Here is a 20662-nt window from a genome sequence, read left to right as displayed (position 1 = left end):
AATTGTGCGATCACACTTCTAAGCGGGCTCGTCCGGGAGTTGAACCCGGGACCTCTCGCACCCGAAGCGAGAATCATACCACTAGACCAACGAGCCGATGTCAACGTGGCCGACCCAAACCCAAACTGAATGGAGACTATCGCAAGCTGCGACCTCGATGTGATCAAACTCTTGCGTCATATCCAAAAGAATTCCGCTATGCGTATGCTATTTTTAGCACAACACAAGCTTCGATCGCCGTTTGAGCGCTGTGTTTGAGCGCTGCTGTCTCCTGATTGGTTATGCGTGGGCGTCGGTCCTTTATAACGCAGCTTATTGACGGCGACTTCGCCAGATGGCCTCTTTAGCTCAGAGGCAGAGCACTGGTCTCGTAAACCAGGGGTCGTGAGTTCAATTCTCACAGGAGGCAGGCCTAAGCCGCTGCGGAATTTTTTTTTTTACATTGCTGTAAAATCGGAGTTCAATAAGCGTCATTTTGAACGAAAGTTTTACTTTCGATATTTTGCATATTTAAGCGAAACATTTTGCGGCTGACAATTTCAACCAGCAGCAGCAACCGCAACATTTGCAACTGTCACTTTTGCTTTATTGCTGCGTGTGTGCAACGCTGCAAATTGCTGACTGCAGCAGCGCGATAACGATAACAAAACATGGCCAAGGCGTCTGTCAATGGCCAGCAGCGGCAGCAGCAGCAGCAACAACAACAAATCAATGCGAGCAGAAAATGCCAACAACGATTTAAAATAACGAGATTTATGACAAATTGGCATTGGCCAAACGGAAACAGAAGAGCGCAAAGTGCAACGAAACGAAATGGAATGAAATGGAATGGTCATGCATGCGTGTGTGTGTGTGTGTGTGTGTGTGTGTGTGTGTGTGTGTGTGTGTAACCAGGCCAAAATCAAAGCGCTAAATACTTAGTTTGTTGCCAATTTCTGTTTGCCAGCCAGAAGCCCTAAAAATATGCAGAGATGTCGCTGCTTGTGTTTGTGTGTGTGTGTGGGGAAGGGGGACGGACTGTGGCTAGGCATGCATATATGGGGCTGCCATGTGTTGTGGCACCATTGTCTGTCGCCCTGCCTCAATTGTCGTTGGCCATGGCCAAATGCATTAAGCCAACATGGTTGCCGCTGCCGCTGTCCATGTAGCACCAACTGTGACCCGGCCTTGGGGGCACAGACCGTGGCACGTTACTCCGTGCCACGCGTGTGCAGCTGCTGGCAATGACTTTAATTAGACGTCGCACTGCGGCCAGTGTCAAAAACTCATCAGCCATGGGCCGCGGGCGTCGGGGACGGGGGATGGGGGACGACCAATGGACGTTCGCTCATAAAAATTCAATCAAATCAATTTATGTAAATTTAACGCCAGCCCCCTAAAAAGCCGTACCAAATACCAATCAGCCAAGTCAGCTTTTAACTTGGCCAAAACCAATGCAGTCTGCCACTCCCCCTCTCAGTGCACCCCTTCGCCGCCTGCTCGCGGACTGCATTGTTATTTAGTTTAGTTCAAAATGAATTGAATGCTAAATGTTGGCGCAACGTTTTCATATTCGAATTTCATTGCCACCAAAATGCAATTGTATGCCGCATGCGGCATGCGGCATGCCGGGGGGCGTGTCGCACGAGTGGGCGTGGCCACATGCCACAGCTTTATCGGAGACAGCGCATTCATTGAGCATTCATAGTTTTTGTACAATGCGTAGGCGATCAATTAATTTATGCATTACATTCATCTTCCCTCCTCTCTGCCTGCCGCTTTCTCTACTTCTCTCCCTCCCTTCCCTCACCCTTTCACCTGCAACTCTTTTCAATTTGCATACGAAATTTGATTTTGGGCAACGATTTAACTGGCGATTTGCCTGCTTTGTTTCACATTCCATTCCATTGCATTTGCTATTCCATTCCATTTAACTTTAATTTCGTTTCATTCCATTTCGTATACACATTTTCTGTTGGTACTAAGCTGTTTCTTTTTATTGTATTTCACAAATTTAATTGTTTACGTTTCATTGCACTAGATTTCACTTTATTTTGGCACTTTTCTGTTTCATTAAGATTTTATATTCAATATTTAATATATTTCATTTGTTTCCATTCCACTTTATTCTGAGTTAAGTCTGATCTTAGGGCATTTTGGTTAGTTGGCTTTGGCTTACAGTAAACGTTATTCATTTTTTCTGTTTCATTCCATTTTGTTCTCAAACATTTCTCAAAATTGCAAAAATGTGATGCCAATGTAACCTTTTATACGTTAACGTTTCATTCCAATATGTTCCTCTATAGTATACCATTATATTTCACTTAATATTGGTTAGTTTTAATTTCCCTTCATTTCATTTAATTCATTTTACTTGTTTCAATTTCAATTCCTTTCATCTTTGATCCATCCACTTTATTTTAGCTTGGCTGCTATCATACGTTTTTCTACTGTTTCATTCCATTCGTTCGCTAACTCGTTTCGTTAGCTGACAATTTCAATGTTTCATTTCCATCAATTATTCAATGCCCTTTAAAAATACTCTCTAATAACGGGGCATTTGATAACACCTGTACTTCTCCCCATGGTTAAACGTAATTTGTTATCTAGTTTCGAGTTGAGAAAATTGGTATCCACCCAGTCCAAATCGTTGCTTAGCCTCACCGTAAGGCAGACGGAAACGCAACCGATACCTGACGCAGGTGATAGGGGCGCACGGAAGAGCAGGTAACACGGACGGCCGGCCGGGCGAGCTAATTGCGCGACCAGGGCGCTCATTAAACCCAATCAATATTCAAATTTCCACGGCCGTAATACCCATAGAGTCGTAGTTTTTGGGGTAACTCTGGCCGGCGGCATTTTCACAGTTTAGTTTGCTAAGCGGATGCCGGCCAGCCCCTAGCCGCGGGGTCCCTCCACCCTCTAGCCTTTACCCTTTACCCTTCACCTTACACCCTTTGCCATTTGCCATTGCGTTTCGTTTTTGGTTCCGGCTCTATAATTATGCATATGCATGTGGTGCCGCTAGAGAATGGGGGCTGGTGTCGCGGCCGGTGTTGGGGTCGGGGGCGTGGTGAGGTTTTTGTGTCGCAACTTAAACCCTTTTTAACCCCAATTGTTGAGCCAAGTGGAAGATGGAGGCGGGGATTTAAATTACAGGTTTGCACGCAAGTTAACGGAAGTTACGTCGGTTATAAGAAACTGTCGCTCTTTCATTTCACGTTCCACACACACACACACACACACACAAATTAAGTTGATTTTGCGGTCAGTTATGTTTATGGTTTATTTATTTGGCCAACGACGACCAGGCGAGGCCAAAAGCTGCTGCAATTTTGTGACATGTTTTATGCATGCGCCCCAAAAAGTAGGCAACGCCACATCACACGCCGCCCGGCGAACGGCAGCTGCATTGGCGTGGGCAGCTGAGGGGGGATGGGGGATGGGGGATGGCGGGCAAATGTTGTCGCATGTCGTCATGTGGAGCGGATTTAATGACACTAATTAGTGGCCGATGCTCATGTGACAGAAACGCGTTACGGCAAACGAGGCGAGCCCCAACGCTCAACGCTACCTACACCAACCCCCCGCCACCGCCGTCCCCGCCCGCTGAACACTTCAAAAATCACAGAAATGTTACTGCCATATGCCTGCAACAGCTGCAACAACTGCTTTGATGCAGTCCGTGCACTGTGTGGAGCTCAGCCCTTAATGCCAGCCACCCACTGGCAGTCCTCCACCCCCCTGCCACTCCCACCACGCTTAATTGGTAATTAATTTATTTTGCATAATATTTCGCGCCGTTCGCTTTGCCCGTTGCACATTATGTTGCTGACAGCCTGCGGCAACCCCTAGCTTTTGGGCGTCGGGCGTGGGGCATGGGGGCGTGGCTGGTTGGCTGGCTGGCTGGCTGTGGAGATTTCATATTAAGGACGAACGTAATTATGTTTATTTGGTTTTGGGCTTTTGGTTCGTTGTCGCGCTTCGTGCAACTGACGGACATCCAAAGGTGTCAAAAAGTGCGAATTAAGTGCGAATAAACGTGCTGAGCGTGCAGAGGACACGCCCACACACACAAACACACACACACCTGTCTGTCTGCGCGTAAATTTACATTGGCGCACAAAAATCACATAAATTTAATTTGTGCACGCAACGAGCGAGCCGGGAAAATTGATGGTGAAATTATGGAAAAATAATCAAGTGACTGATAAAAAAAATAAAATTATAATAAAATAGGCAATAAACAAACTTTTCAAATCGATCAGCTAACTGCATAAAAATAATCAATTATATTACAGCAATAAATTAATTGTTATACTTAGTTCATAAATATAAACAATAACTTGCATAAACACCTCATTTATATCGAAGAAAAGTACGAAAAAAATTGAAGAGTGGGAGCAAATTCCCTAAGACATTCCATGGTATATCCTAAAAATGCATAACAGAGTCAATTAAGAGAGAATTTCCTTTTTATTGCCTACTTTCAAGAGCGAAACGATATGGTAAGCAGCAAAATTGGGAAGATCACTAAGTTCATAACAAATAAACACATATTTTTTATTGAAATATAAATTAGCTAAATAATTGTTAAAGGTCAAATGGCTTTAATGGTCAACTAGAAACAGCGAGAGAAGTCCACTTTCAATGTCCTTTGGCCATGCAAGGCTTCCGCGCACAAATTAAAAAGAAAACGAACAAAAAAAAAACAGGTACATCAAATTTATGCAAAACAAAGAGAAGCAAATACAACAACAATAGAGGACCAAAAAACAAAAACAAATTACAGGCAACAAAAGCTTGGGGAAAAAGTTCAAGTACGCGATATGAAAAACTAAAACAATGCCACAAAAATATATACAACGAGGCACGAAGAAGCAGAGCAACAAGAAGTCGACAAGAAAGCAACAACAACAGCAGCAGCAACAACGGCACACAAAACAATCAAAATTCATTTTTAATTTTTATACCATAAAAATGTAAACGAAGACGTGGCATAGGCAAAACAAAGCAGGGGAAGGGGCACAATTGGAGAATGGCGAGTGGAGAGTGGGAGAGTGGGCAACTGGGAGAGTGAAAGAGACAGAGCTGAACAGAAAAATGGTCACCAAAGCCAGGCACGAAATGGAGGCGCAACAACAAGAGCAACAAATGGAATGGGACTGAAGCAGCTCGATCCTTTGCAAGCAGAACTTTGCGCCTGTTTCATGCTTAACGGGTTTCCTTTACATAAACGTATATATATATGTATACCTATATATATAAACCTATATATATAAATTTTTTCTTTTGTGTTTACTGCAGTCCAGATAAAGTTTTGAAACAGCAAACGAGCTTTTAAGTGGCCCGGCCAACAATTAAATGGCAACGTTTGCCATTTTTTATATTGTCGTCATCGTTGCTGCTGCTGCTGTTGTTATTGTAGATTTAATTATAGTACGCCCAGTGTTCATGTGCCGCCCCTTTGCCTTGTCCTGTCAGCAACATGTGTCGTGGCAGTCCAATAAGAATTCCAAATTTTCGTGTTTTCAATGTACTTATACTGCCATAAATACCAATCAAAATCAAATGCACACGCACGAGAGAGCGTGAGGTGCTCACATACATACATATGTATATCTGACTCTCTTTGAATGCCTGTGCGTGTTTTTTTGGCACTAGACCTTTTATGCTGTCACAGGCAGCAGCTTTAACTAAACTCTCCTCCCTTTCAAATTCGCTCTCTCGCTCGGGCGACAAAACAAAAAAGAACGTTTTTGCAGTCAATTTATTGCATTAATTTCTAAGCTGATATGCTCAACTTATCGAGAAAAAAAAATGTTAATATAAAAGCCGTAACTTTAAAATTGAAGAGCTAAGCGATTTATGAATTATTACAGATTCTATTTCTTGTGTATTCAACGTTTCTGTTAGCGACCATTTGGTTGCCTGCTCAATTTGGCGAAGTCTACAAAAACGCTGGCAACAGCATGTGTGAGAGTGTAAAACTGTTTGCTTATGCTTGTTAATGTGTGCGTGTGTTTGTGTGTGTCTGCAAGTGTCGAGTTTGTGTTTACGCCGCTCTAGTGCTATCGAAAGCTTAACGTTGTTGTTTCTCTCCATCTCAATAACTAGCAGCACCAAAAAAATATTGATGGAGGCAGAGAGGCGAAAAGCAAACGCTGCCCTGCCACATGCAGTCAGAATTGATGCCGCGCGACCCTCTCAGTCGTGCTCCGGCCGCATTGCTTGTTTGATTTATGCGCATTGTTGTTGCCGTTCATACGGTGTTTATTATTGTTGTGGCAACATATGGGGCAGGGCTTGTACATAAGCATTTGTAGTAGTTGCTGTTATTGCTGCTGTTCCTCTTGTTATTGTTAATCTATTTGTACAGATTTTCCTCTTTTTTTTTTATTGCAGCCAGCGATTCTAAGTGAGATTTATGCTACACCCGACAAATCACCCCCAGCTCTCCCCCCTCAGTCCGCATCCTCCTCTCTCCCAATATTATTTTGGGCCGCGTCAGCGACACATTGCGCCAACGTTTTGATTTGTGCGACAATTCCACATTTCGCTTGCTCTCTTACAGAAGTCTCCCCCTTCAATCTCTCCACTTGTCAACTGATGTACAACACGGCAGTGGAATTTTTATTAAGTTGTTTTATGTGTATTGTGTTGTTGGCCATTTGCTGTTATTTCTTTCTGCTTAAACAATTACGACAAATTGCGCTTTTATGGACTGAGCGAAGCGAAGACGTTGCCGAGATGCCATCGACTGCATCGACGTTGAAGCTGACGCTGACGATGACGCTCACGTCGCAATTGTCGTCATGTGCGAAGCCCACTGCGCTAATACGCTCGCTCACTTCCAATTGGAACTGTGGGCGCAGCCAACTTTACACAGTGATGCTTAATTGCCAGACAATGCCAAATGCAGTTGCCGTTAAGCGGCGCTAATTAGGTGAAAGCATCCGCTCCGCTCTCTTATGTGCAATCAAACAAAAGAGAGCGAGAGCGAGAAAGAGAGAGAGGAGTGACAGGGTACAGTTTAATAGACAAACAGATAAATACATATGTATGTATGTGTTTAGTTATGTATTTAACGAAAGGAATTTTGAAGGGGGAAATCCAAAGAGGCGTAGGTAAATTATAAAATTTCCTTCGTTTTGAAGCTCGCTTGCGATTGGCTGTGGCATTTCGCTTGAATTTCCACGTGCCGATCAAAGGGGGCATTCACCAAATAGCCCGCGAGGCGTGTTGATGATTGCGTCCACTGCGATTGCCGCTTGGCGCGCTTATTTTGCGCTAATTAATGTGTTTTCCACAAAATTAGCAATTTGCGCGCAAATAGAAATTGCAAACGATCGCATCGCATCGATCGATCGGCCGCTCGATCGTTTGCTGCCTTTGCTGCAAACCAGTTACACTCGCACTAACCAAACAAAACAGCAGCAGCAGCAGCAAAAAAAAAAAATTAAAAAGGAAAAAAACTAAAGTCCGGGCGTGCGGCCGGACGCACAATTAATTAAGTTGACGTTGCGAGTCAAGAAAAAAAAAAAAAAATACAAAATAAAGAAAAAAGGAAAAGAAAAAGAAAGAAAAAATCCACTGCAAATGCTGGCATGTCCATTGCCAATGCAATCGTCTAAGAATCAATGTAATTAGTGGCTCGAAGAGCTAGATCCAGCTAACAAACAGCTAGCCAACTAGCAGCTAGCCATCTCCCAGCTCCCAGCTCTCAGCTCTCAACTGCAGGTGCGCCTTGAAAAGCATTTCCTTTTGGTATATCACTTATGATTAGGTGGCATGCCGGCCAAGGAGGAGGCAGCATCATTTAATTACAGACGCAACGCATTTGGCCAACTGCACAGTCCGCATCCGTTACCAACTTGGCCAACTTAATTGAACGTAATTGCCAGCCACTTGAGAGCCAACAGCCAGCAGCCAACAGCGCCCCAGCATTGCAAATGGAGCCATGCCAGTGCCAGAGCCAGAGCCAGAGCTGCCAGAGTGTTAAAGCCTAATTGAAACTGTCAACCGATCGGCGATGGCAACACCGTAACGAATAAGCCAGGCCGAAACAAGTAACAATATATAAATGCAAATATATTTAAAAAAAAAAAAAAAGGAGAATGAAAATCCTTCAACTGCCTGTTAAAGGCTTAACTGTACACAGCAAAAAGTTCTATATAAACTGCATAAGAATTATGAATATATACAAAAATATAAGAATTATAAACTATAAACTATTATAAACTATGAATCAAATCAATTCAAATGCATTTAATTGTTTTTATAATAAGTAAATAAAATATTTTCTGTTTAATTATTATTATAATAATTTTTGAATACTTTATTAATTATTAGATATATAAAATGATATTATTATCAAATGTTTTTGTTGCTTTAATAACTAATTTTAACTTTTAATTTAAAAAAGAAAAAAATTTTTTTATGTAAGATATACGAATTTTATTGTATAATTTTACAAATTACGTCAATATTTCAAAATTTTAAACTTATTTTATTTTCGCTCAGTGTAACACTTAGGCCCCAAACGCTTAAACTAGTTTAGTTCTGTTATGCGGCTAATAAAGCTCTGCTTTTAATTAATTAAAACAAACAGAGCACAGTAATGGTCATGAACAAGTGCGAGTGAGCGAGCGCTACTCAAGCAGATAATGATGAATGAGAAGCAAAGAGGAAAACTGATTGCACTTGCCAATTGCCTATTGTTATTATTGTTGTAGCTGTTGTTGTTATTAGTCTTGTTGTTACTTCTGAATTGTGTCAATTAATGTTTGACCAACACTTAGCTGCCGTTTCTCATTTACAACGTTTATGATAATAATGATTTTAATTTGCTTGCCAGTTGAAGATAAAGCAACAACGCAACAACGGCAACAAATACAATGCGAGGTGCTCTCCACTTGACCAAATAGCCATACATACATATACCATATACATATATGCTTGTGTGTGTGTGTGTTTATATGTATTGATACAGTGACCACACAGAAGCTCTTCGCAAGCGCTCAACATTACAGTTAATTACATTTGCCGTGGCGTATTTCCAATTCGGGCCCTTGTAGACAGTGCACATTAAATAACGGTCAACTGGCTGGCATCATTCTCACAATTAACAACAACAACAACACCAGCAACACGGACAAAGGACAATGTGCTTTTGCTCTCACTCGTTTCTCTTTCTTTCTCACACACACACACACACTCTCTTTCAGCATGCTGCCATTAATAACAGAGCAACCGCGTCCGCCATGCACACACAGCTGTGTCGCTTGCATTCCACTGGAATGTACACAGACAGACACGCACACACACTTGAGTACACCTATTTGCATGGCTATTTACATAAGCGATTTTATGCTGCGCCGCCTCGGCAAGCATCTGCTGAGGCGACTTCTGCATGCGCTGCCAGCATGCGGGCAACAATGTTCAAGAAAAGCGAGCGCAATGCCTAAAAAAAAGTCGTGAAATTAACTCAGCAGCAAACGATAGTTATGCACATACGTATATGTACGTACATGTATAAATATGTATGTGCAATTTAACATATGTATAAGCTGACATACTTGTGCGTACAACTGCCTTAACCGCTAATTGGTAACTGTAATTACCGACCGCATTGATCGCTAGCTGCCCCAATCCATAATTACGCGCATTACACACACACACACACGCACACTTTTGCAATGTATATAAATATAATCGCTTCCACTTAACCGTCACTTGCCCTCTCTGCACTCTCTGGACTGTCCACTCGACTCTCTTCAGCTGACAAAAGCTGCGCTTAAACTTTGGCTCCTGCTCTCTCGCTCGGTGGCTAAAGGGCGGCTTCAGTCGCTGTTGCTGCCGCTGCCGCAGTCGACGTCGTGCCGTCACTGTGCTGCTGCTGCCCATTCATTTCTTCTACATAGCTGAGCACGAACCGTTTTATCAGCACGTTTACACCATATTTACTTCATTTTAATAAAATTTCATGCGATTTTAAACGTCGACGCGTCGCGTCTGCAAATGAAAGCGCAGCAGCAGCAGCGCATATGTGTGCGTGTGTGTGTGTGCGTGCGTATGTGTGTCTGTCTGTATATGAAAAATGCACAATTGCTCATTCAAATGGAAATTATTTACACATTGGACACTGATTTACTTGATGGCAACAACAACAACATCAACAACAACACGAGCAGCTGGCAATGGCAGCCACTTGTCCGTGTGCACACATACACACAAATGCAAATGCAGGCGTATTTGTGTGTGTATGCGTGTGTGTGGTTTACGCCGGTTTATTAATATCCTTTCTACTTGGTTATGTTTTATGCGAAATTACTCAAGTGCAACCGACTGTTATTTACGCCGGAGTTTGTTTTTAACCGCGCCCCTTTCCGCGTTGCCCATTCACCTGTCGCACCCCTCTTCCATTTTTTGTTGCTGCTGTCCTATCTGTGTGGCATTTTTTATTCGAATTATCATGTGCAAATTGCTTTGTGTGCCATCGTTTAATTAATTTAATTTCGCATTTATTTTCAATGACGTTTTATTGAATTTTTTAATGTTTATTTGAGCATAAAAAATAATCCTGCACAGCCAGCAAAAAAAAGATAATACATAATAACGCTATTTTTTGTATGAGCAGCGCAATGTTAACAATGCGAACAGCAGTCGTCAGTTAACATGGCCACTTAACAGCCAGGCTAATTAACAGCAAGCGTAAGCTGTTAATTGTTTTTTGATGCGCTGCAGCTAAGACTTAACAACAATAATTTAACATAAGATTAAATAAAAGTCTACTAAGGGGTATCTTTTAGTTCATCCTAAATCTAAAACAAACACAAAAATAAGAATCTAAACAAAACGAATTGCAATCCGTATGTCTGAACAATTTCACATTTAATTGCATTGAATACAAATTAAACTTATAGATTGTTGCTGATAATTAATGAATGAACGTCGGCGCTGCCATTGTTGTTGCCAACGTGCCGTGATGCAAGACAAAACTATTTGCACACACACAAATTTATAATGATCGCACGCTAAATAATTAACAAAACGACAAGCAGCGCCAAAAAAATATATATAAATATAAAAACAAAACAACAAAAATGACAATTAATTGAATATCATTTCAGAATTCAAACTGCCAGCAGCAGCAGAGAAGCAGCCAAATGTTAAGGGAAAGCCGACAGCGCGCACACACTGTAAACACAGGCTGCATAGACTTACATAACTCTGTTAGATATTTAGAAAAATGTTAAGCATACGTTGCATGCTAAGCGTTGCCAGAGCAATAAGTCTCCACTTGACTGATTTACTAATCGCTTAACAGTAAGTAACAGTCATTGAACCTTTTGCTTTTTGTTGTTTTCTTTTGCGTTTACAGTGTATGCAAAATGTCGGCGCGGCTCGCTGCAGCAACGATGCGACGCCTATCATAACATTTTTAACTGTCGGCATTGTCGTTCTCTAAACGAAATAAATAAATAATTGGCAATAAAAATACAATTTGCACGATCATATAAGATTGTGTCGTGTAATTGGCTAACTAAGCGAGCGCATATTGACGCACTGACTGCCTGACGAATTGAGCGCGCAGTTGTTGCTGTTCACATGCATTTGGCATTTATTAATCTGAGCTTTGCAGCTATTAAGGCTTTGACTACCTAGTTAGCTGTCTCTTTCTCACTCGAGCGCAGTTGGGATCTTATGCCGTTAATTAAATTTGATTTTTCTGTCTTTATTTCCCTCGTCAGCTTCCGCTATGTCTCTCTGTCTGCCTATTATTGTGCATGCATTTCTTTTGCACTCTTTTCTGGCTCTTTTTCCTTTTTGGTTTTATTTTTTTTTTTTTTTTCGTATGTGTGTTTTTCGTTTTACTTTTTCCTTTTCGGCTTGAGTTTCGCTGCTCGCGCCTTTCGTTTAATTTGCTGCCTTTATGCTTTTGTTCTGATATGCGGCTGAGCGACGTTCACTTAATTGGCTGCCAATTTATTTTATTTGCGCGAAATTGCAGTGCAAACAGCAGCAACAACAACAGCAACAACAACAACAACAATAGCAACATAAAAACTAGGCAACATGTTGCGCTCCCACACGCAGTTCCAATTGCAGTATGCAGTTGCGCCTCGCTCTCTGTTGCCGCTGCTGCTGCTGCTGCCGCTGCTACTACGGCTGCTGCTGCGCTGCCTGGCTGCCTGTTTGCTTGCCAATTAATACGCCGTTCTAATTTTTATGACATTATTAAGCAGCATCTCATGGCCATGATACTCGCAGCGAGCTGCTTGGTTGGCGACATCTTCCCTGCCATTTATGTGCAGTTTACAAACTTAATTGTCGACATTGACTATGGCACAGCATGTTGCATATGCGAGGTGAGCTGCAACAGTTTATCATGGGACAATCGCATATGCCCTAAAATTCTAATTAAAGGCCAATGGGAATACCCTGTGTGTGGTGGTGTTAACAAATGTACCAAAATTCCAATTAGAATTAGAATAGAGCCAATACTTAAGGGAAATTGACTGCTGTTAACTAACTTATAGGCAACATTTTTTGCTGTTAATTTTGCTGTTACGAAAGGGGAAATTCGTACACTCTTTAATAGTTACATAAGAGAAAATTGTCTCATTTTAAATGTATTAAAATTCTCTAATACGGCTAATTCAGATCTTGCAGAAGATATTCTTATTAAAATGTACATGTTAAATTTGTTGCACCCTATTTAAATGTCTTCTGCTTCAATATTTGCTGCCTGTCGAAAATCAGTTTAACTTCGCCAAGTAAGTTTTAGTTCCCACCCTCGCCGCATACGCCAGCAACATCATCTACACTGGCAACATGTTGCTCCCATTTATGTGTGAAGTTGTGCGCTCTCCACGCCCAGTTCCTCCTCTTTGTCGTTCTTCACGTTCTTCGTTCTTCACGTTCTTCGCTCTGCGCTCTTCACTCTTCGCTCTTTGTGTCTGCATTCCTTAGCAGCTTCATTAACAATGTTTGCTGCTGTTGTTGTTATTGTTGCTGCTGCTGCTGCCCTTTTTGCCACATGTCTTTTGTTGTGTTTTTGCTACTGTGCCACACACTCGGAAGAAGAGGAGTTTGTCGACGACGAAGGCCGCTCTTGCTGCAGGCCTTTCAGTTTTTGCCGTTGCTCGTCGTTGATGTTGTTGTTGCTGGTGCTGCTACTGTTGGCCACTTGCCACTTGTTGCGCTGGCAGCAACTCTGCTGCTGCTGCTGCTGCTGCTGTTGGTGATGTTGCTGCTGTTTTTATTAATAATTGGCTTCAATGAGTTCCATAATTGTTTTGCTTTTGGACTTTTAATGATCTCTGCTTCGTTGTTGCTGTTGTTGTCCTCGATGTCGTCGTCATCATTGTTGTTGTTGTTGTTGTTATTGTTGCTTTTCAGTTGCTTGTTTGTTGTTGCATTGGCTGGCCTGTCCAAGTCCTAGTCATCAGTTTTGCAGCCTTGTCATTTTGCTGTGTGGCAAGGCTTTGGGTGACACACAAATACATACACACGTCCACATATGCACAGTCATAAACAAACACACACATTATGTAAATAAATTCCAACGAAATGATTTTACATTCTTATTAACAGATTTTCGCCTTGTTCTATGCGGCGCAAGAATGTTAACTTTAACATTTGCGCTCTCGCTTTGGCTTTGAGTCTGACTCTCCGCTTCATTTACGCTCTCTGCCGCCAAGAGAGCCAACACCAACGCCAACGGCAACGACAACGACAGCAACAACAATTGCCTTTTGTTGCTCTTGTGTTATTATTATTTTGTACAAGCAATTAAATGCCTGCTGCGCTAGGCTGCTCAGCCTGTTGCTGTTGTCTCGCTCTGACTTGCTTGTATGTAGGTGTATGTGTGTGTGTTGGCGTGTGTGCATGTGTGTGTGTGCACATATCCCGCTTGAGCGTCGCCTGGCGCGTTTTGTGGCGTGTTAATTAACTCAATTACGATTACTCGTCGACGTCGACGGTGAACGTGGACGTCGCTCGCTGCACTTTTTGATAATTATAATATTTATAGCAGCCAGGCAGCTAGGCCCAGCCAGTCATGGAACAAGGAAAGGAAATTTTCTTTGCATGCGTGTGCATGTGTGTATGTGTGTACTGTTAAAGCGACAGCGCACTGGAAAAACTCTAATTAAAGCAACGACAACGGCAACAATAAGTGTGGCCACTTAATTTTATGACATTATCATGTGCAGTTATGTATATACATCAAGTCCTATGTGTGTCTGTGTCTGTGTGTGTGCGTGTTTAATGGCATTGCGTGTCTTGGCAAAAGGGTTGCCAAGCTAGCAAGCTGCTGCTGCATTTAATTGCAGGCAAAGTTGCAACTATTTTGCGGCATGGCGCTTGATCTTGGGGCGTTTGGCAGCTTAGCGTCCAGCAAAATTATATGACATAGCTAAAACAAAAAAAAAAAAACAGAGAAAACCACATCTGAACAGCACTGGAAGTGTGTGCAAAAGTATGTGAAATGCACCACCAAAATAAATATCAACAAAGCAAAAACAAAATGAAAAGAACGCAAGGGTGGCGCTTTGATTTAATTACGCCAAGGGATTTGCATGTGAGAGCGCAGAGAGTGAAGAGTGTGAGTGTGAGTGGATAACCGAGAGAGAGAGAGAGAGAGAGTGTGTAAGCGTGTGGAGTGAGCGAAATGGTCGCAATCTGTGCGAATGTGGAATTAACAAATATAATTTGTCAGGCTGGCGCAGGCAGGCAGGCAGGCAACTCTCCCACTCTACAACTCCACACTCTACACATCACTCTACACTCTTGCGCTCTCAAATGTCATTTACAATGTGCTCGACTCATCAACGTCAACATCAACAGCGTCATCATCATCAGCAGCAGCAGCAGCAACATAACTGATGTTGCTGCCTCAGCCTCAGCCTCTGTCGCTGTCGACGCCGACGCTGACGCGTCGCAGGCAACGCTTTAAGTTGTCATGTTTTTGACAGTTTGTTTGCTAAATTGTTTTGTAACATGATTCAGACATAATGTTTTTATGTGTATGTGTGTGTGCTTTTATTGTTGTTGTTGTTTTTACAACAATAGAGAGAAACAGTTGACAACAACAAAAACATGCAACGCTTTGAAGCGTGCAACATGTTGTCCATTAGTAAGAAAACAAGCAACAGCAGCAGCAACTATAGTACGGCGTGAGGAGAATTTGGAAGGGAAGGGTAAAGGGGTGTTGCCTATGGTATGCCTAGATGTTCTAATGTGTTATGCATATGGCAGACACTAACAGAGTTGCCAGCGAGGCGGCATTGAACAACAAATATGCTAATGAATGTGTCAACTCTGTTACATTCTATATATTTAAGAGTACAGTGTGTCTTGGCTACGTTGAACAAAAAACTTCATTTATCAACAAAAAATAACAAAATATGTCACATGTATTAAATACATGTGAACATCATAATGATCGTATTTCCTAATCACACAATTCTACCCATTGAACAGTAAATAGTTTTATGCAAACATACAGCAGTTGGAATAGTTTTGCTTATTGGAATAACAAGTGCCGATATGTTTATCAGAAATCGTCCAATTGGGATATGGGAAACTTATTGTTGGTGTGATTCAAATTCCATTTGGGATATACGAATCAGCCGCTTGGAATATTCTAAGTGCCATTCGAGCTATTTGAAAAGGAACTCTGCGTACTTTATCGACGTTATATATGTAAATCATATATGTATTTATATATTAAACACGACATACATATGTACAATACATTTGCGTATTGGTGTTTTTCTAGCCAACTGGCAAACTGCAGCTGACTTTGTTGCTTGTTAATCGTAGGCAATAATGTTCTGTAATTGCGTTGCTTCCGTTTGGGATGTGGGCTATGGCAAGATTAACCGATTCGCGGCTCTGGCTAATGCAGTTGTTGTCGCTGTTCGAACAGCTGTTCGACTTCCCAGGCCGAGCAGAGCCGGCCTCTCTCTTTTGCTGCCAAGTGACAAATTGAAAAACCAATTCAAACTAATCCATTCGCGAAGAGGGCAAGAGAGAGGAAGAGAGGAGATTTACTTCAATTCAATCGGCTGCAAGCTTCAGCGTCGAGCCAAACTCATTTCCTCCACAAATTTGCGGCGACTTCCGCTCAGTTGGCAGCAGCAGCGACAGTGACAGCGACAGCGAAGACAACGGCAGCAGAGGCAGAGGCAGAGGCAGCGGCAGCAACAGCAATTGCTAATTTGCAATGCAAGCGGCGACCGCTACTCTCCAACTCTCCCCACTTCGCTCTCACAGTCGGCGCGCTCTTTAGCTTTGGCCCTCCACTGGCCCAAATGCTTGGCGCATAATTTTTGTTTTTGTTTTTTGTTTTTTTTTTTGTTTGATTTTTGCTCGTTTTTCTCAGCGTCTTCGTCATCTTCTTCGTCGTATCGTCGTCGTCGTCTTCGTCTTCTTGACATTTTCGTTTGTTGCTCTGCCAAATGCGAAAAAGTGGCAATTAATTTTGTCAGTGTTGCATTTAATGGGCCCACCTCTCGCTACAGCGGAGAGTGCAGAGCGGTGAGTGGTGAGTGGAGAGTCGAGAGAGTGAAAGGGGCGCTGCAGGGCCTCTGCTCTAACATACGTCCTTATAGATATTTTTGCAAATTGCCGATATTTAATTATTTTTAATTGAACTTTGCGTAATTAACACAATTCACACGCCCCAGAAAAAATAAATAAATAAAAAACCTTGGCCCTGTGATATCACCAAACCCGTCAAAATATCTTAAAAAAAAAAAAAAAACATAAAAAAGATCATAAAAAGTCTCAACTAGTTTTATTATCTACACGTTCTTAACGTCATAGTAAACGCCCCAAAAAAAAAAAAAAAAAAAAAAAAAAAAAAAAAAAAAAAAAAAAACAATAACAATAATAATTGAAGAGCAATAACAACTAAGTAGAGAACGACGCCCCCAAAAAGAACTATATGTTCTATATGACTCTGGGCACTACTGGCATTATAAGATATGCGACGACAAATCCAATTAATCAATTTCAGCTAAGCTAAGCTAAGCCATATAAAGCTAGTGATATTAGTAGAAGAAACTATCTACGATATATCGTAGAATACAAACGAACATATTAGAGATTTAACTATGCTTCCAATTGGAGAAACTCTACAAAAAAAAAGTACTAACTTGTAAATTTCAACTTCAATTGCGATACCAGCTCCAAAGCTCTAAGTAACTGTAACCGAAACTGTTGTAGTGACAGCATTTAAGCGCTAAGCTCTGGACACCTTGACGATACTTGATGTATCGTATCGCTCGTAATGCCAGCAAGAGCCGAACCTAAGTAGCGGCACGATTTGTAAGCCTTGCGTAGACCCGCGCTGACAGCCCGCCCATAATTTGCGGCTTAATTAGCCTTAAAGTATGCGCAAAGTATATTTGTTGACTGATTATAATGCCTGCTAGTTGGTATATTTCGTTGGCTTTTGTCGCTGTTCGCTTTTATGACACAATAAACCTTTAAACAAAACAAAATAAGACCCGAAATAGACGAGATATGGTGGCGACGGCGGTGGCGGTGCCGTTGGCGTTGGCAAAACCAGACGCATGGAAATGTGACAACTGTCTCAGTTAGCGTTAAGCCATTAAGTGCGTTCTATGTGATTCTCAGCTGTTGATAGCGCCGCTCTATGCGCGTCTCAAGTTGATAAACGACGCACAGGCATATGTCATATGAATCTAATATAATTTTTGTTTTTTTTTTTATAACTGTATTACGTACGTGTCTGTATGTGTTGAGTGTTAACGAATTTTCACCTGTGCAGCGTTGCAAGCTTTCGAAACTTACCTGCAAAGAGATGGAAATTGATAATAAACAATTAGTTAAGTGTGTTAATAGTGTAAGAGAGTATTTATATAAGTACTACTACTATTTTGATGAACTCAACTTAGTAGTAGTGCGGCAATACTATTTTATTGATCACAACTGTATGTCATATATATGCATATACATATGTGCATACATATGTTTGATCCTTGATAGATTCATCAAAATGTTAGCGTCGCTATAAAAATATCATTTTATTTGATTGACGTACAGTTGAAATGCAACAAGCTTTCATTCACACTGATTAAAGCTAATTTCATTTACGAGCACACACTCATACACACACACACACACACACGCGCACGTAATCAATCAATCATAAAAGTCGTGCACAAAAAAGCTCAGCAATTATGTTGATGAAAAATCAGCTGTTAAGTAGTTGTGTAATTCGCTCTCTTTCTCGCCCACTGTACTCGGTGCGAGCTAAAAATAGGACAGTTTATTAATTTTAAGACAACAACAGAGCAGCGCTCATAAAAATCGTACACAAATATAATTTAAAATAAACGCAATTGACCGAAATATACGAGATTTGAGTGCGAAACGAAACTTGTCGCTGCGACGTCGCTGCCAGCGCCAGCAGCGCTGACTGCAGGCCGGCTAATTGGCATGCTGCTAACACATGTATATATGTATGTACATACACTCACTCTCTCTCTCTCGCACTATTCGACTCGTATATTGCTCGCTCGGTCTAGCCTAATCGTTTGGCGTTTGCGCGCGTTGCCATTTAAATTCTCTGCTTATTTCCAATTGCTTCTCCCTCCCTCAGTGCTAATCGCCGCTCACACACTGTGCGACGGCATTACAGCTATGCTGCGAGCTTTGCGCCTACGGAGACTTACAGAGCTGTCAATGCTGTTATGAGAGGGGAAATTTAAAATGCCAATTGGCAGCTGCTGTTAATAAGAGAATAATCCAATGGGATTTGCATATGTGTAGAGCATTCAAACGGCGACTTGACCATTTGACAATGGGTTTGCTTAATGTTTAACGTTTGGATGAATTATATGTAATTAATAAACGACTGTGTGTGCGCGTTTATTTGTTGTTATTTTTATTTATTTCATTTGAATTTTTTTATTACTATGTTTTCTTTGCTGTTGGCCTGGGTGCTTAGCATATTGATTACTTATGCAAGTCAGATCGAGCCACATTTACATTTAACAAGGCAATAGCAAAATTTTATTAACAATAAATCAATTGCGAAGCGAGCACAACAAACCGAAGGCATTTCAATTAAAAAATATATATGTATATGTATTTATATAGAGAAGAAAAAACAATCGTGATTGCTTGCGGAGAATAGGAACAAAAACAAAAGCAAACAAAATATATAAATAAATATATCAACACTAATTAGTTTGTTATTCTATTTAAATTAGACACACACACAGGGGTAGTGGGCTGCACCGGGAGGAGGAGGTGGCGACACGGAGCGGAGCGTGGACGACCTCTGGTGACGCTGTTAAATTTATGAGAGCGCGAATTGTCTCAGCGCAACTAATCGAATCGAATCGGGCCAACAATAAAGTAGCAGGCAAATAATAATATTTCCAATTACATATGAAATAGGCAATAAAAAAACAAAAACAAAAGAAAAACCTAAACAAGACAACAACAATAATAACAATATCAACAACAAGCAGGCAACAGCAATTCAATAATTTAATTGTGCGCTTTGCGCTTTAATTGCATTTGCTGGCAGCGGCAGCGGCAAATATTAATTAACAATTAATGCACTTGGCGCAGTTGCAGCGGGCAAAGCAAAAAGTATACAGTGGAAGAAAGCACAAATGGCAAAAGAAATAAAATGAAAGCAAACGAGCGAGCAACTAAGAAAAAGGCGTTAATTAAAAAATATATTAAAGTCGGCGACGGCAGCAGCAGCGGCAACGATTGCCGCACATTTAATTAAAATATATATAAGCGTATACAGTCATAGATGCATTGAAGTGCATATAATTGCAAGGAAGTGCCAGCATAAGTGATTAACTTGAGCAAACAATAAAAAAACTGCAAGGCAACTGAACGTATGCGTAATCTGTTAACTGTTCAAAGCAAATTAACATTCGCGCTAGTATTGTCCAATTGGAATTGCTTTACTTTCCATACATCGGTTACATTGAGTGTTTGCTGTTAGTTGTTGCATATTGATGACATTAACATAACGCTGTTATAGCAAGCACACTAACTGCTGCTAATAACATAGTTATTGTCGAATATTTAAAAGAGTGACATTAGCAGTCGACTGTTAATTTGCATAGCTGCTATAACAGCTAATTTTCAATAACCTTAACAAATGTAATTGGTACTCTACATACACACTCACACACACACCTAATGAGTTGCATTGTTGCTGTTTGTGCGTCAAATGATTTGCGTAGCTGCGCCGTAATTAGCATTGCTTGTCACTTAAAAAGGTAAAAACGGGAGTCTGGCCTGACCCGCAGATCAGCGAGACGCCCAGCCAGCCACATATGAATATACACATGCATGTATGTGTGCATGTGCAACGTGCCCCATTCAGTTGCACTGCTAATTAGAGGCAGCAAACGCAAAGTCAAGTAAGTGAAAATAAGACTAAAGAACTCAACGCCCACGTTTAGCCCGTGGGCTGATGCTGCCGCTGTTGATGTTGCTGCTTGGTTGTCGTTTGGGCTTACGGTTTTGGCATTTCTTAGTTTTGATAATGCCCATGGCGTCTATGTCCATGTGTGTGTGTGTTTGCCTGGCCATAAATCTTGAACAGTCGCCTCCTCGCTGGCTGCCAGGCTGGGCGTCTCGCTCTCAGTGTTCACTCATTAACTTGCAC

At 41.4% G+C, this 20662-nt stretch overlaps 2 non-coding genes across 2 annotated transcripts; one reads left to right on the top strand and one right to left on the bottom strand.

The window, feature by feature from the left end:
* Positions 1-24: 24 nt before the first annotated feature.
* On the bottom strand, positions 25-96 carry TRNAP-CGG (transfer RNA proline (anticodon CGG)). The gene has a single exon. It is a non-coding gene; the product is annotated as a tRNA-Pro (tRNA).
* A 241-nt stretch (positions 97-337) lies between these two features.
* On the top strand, positions 338-409 carry TRNAT-CGU (transfer RNA threonine (anticodon CGU)). The gene has a single exon. It is a non-coding gene; the product is annotated as a tRNA-Thr (tRNA).
* Positions 410-20662: the final 20253 nt, after the last annotated feature.

Source organism: Drosophila arizonae, chromosome X, assembly GCF_054131065.1.
Source record: "Drosophila arizonae isolate 15081-1271.41 chromosome X, UAZ_ARI_1.0, whole genome shotgun sequence".
In the NCBI taxonomy this organism is placed as follows: Eukaryota; Metazoa; Arthropoda; class Insecta; order Diptera; family Drosophilidae; genus Drosophila; species Drosophila arizonae.
Note: the sequence above shows the minus strand (reverse complement) of the source record. Positions and strands in the feature narration are given on the sequence as shown.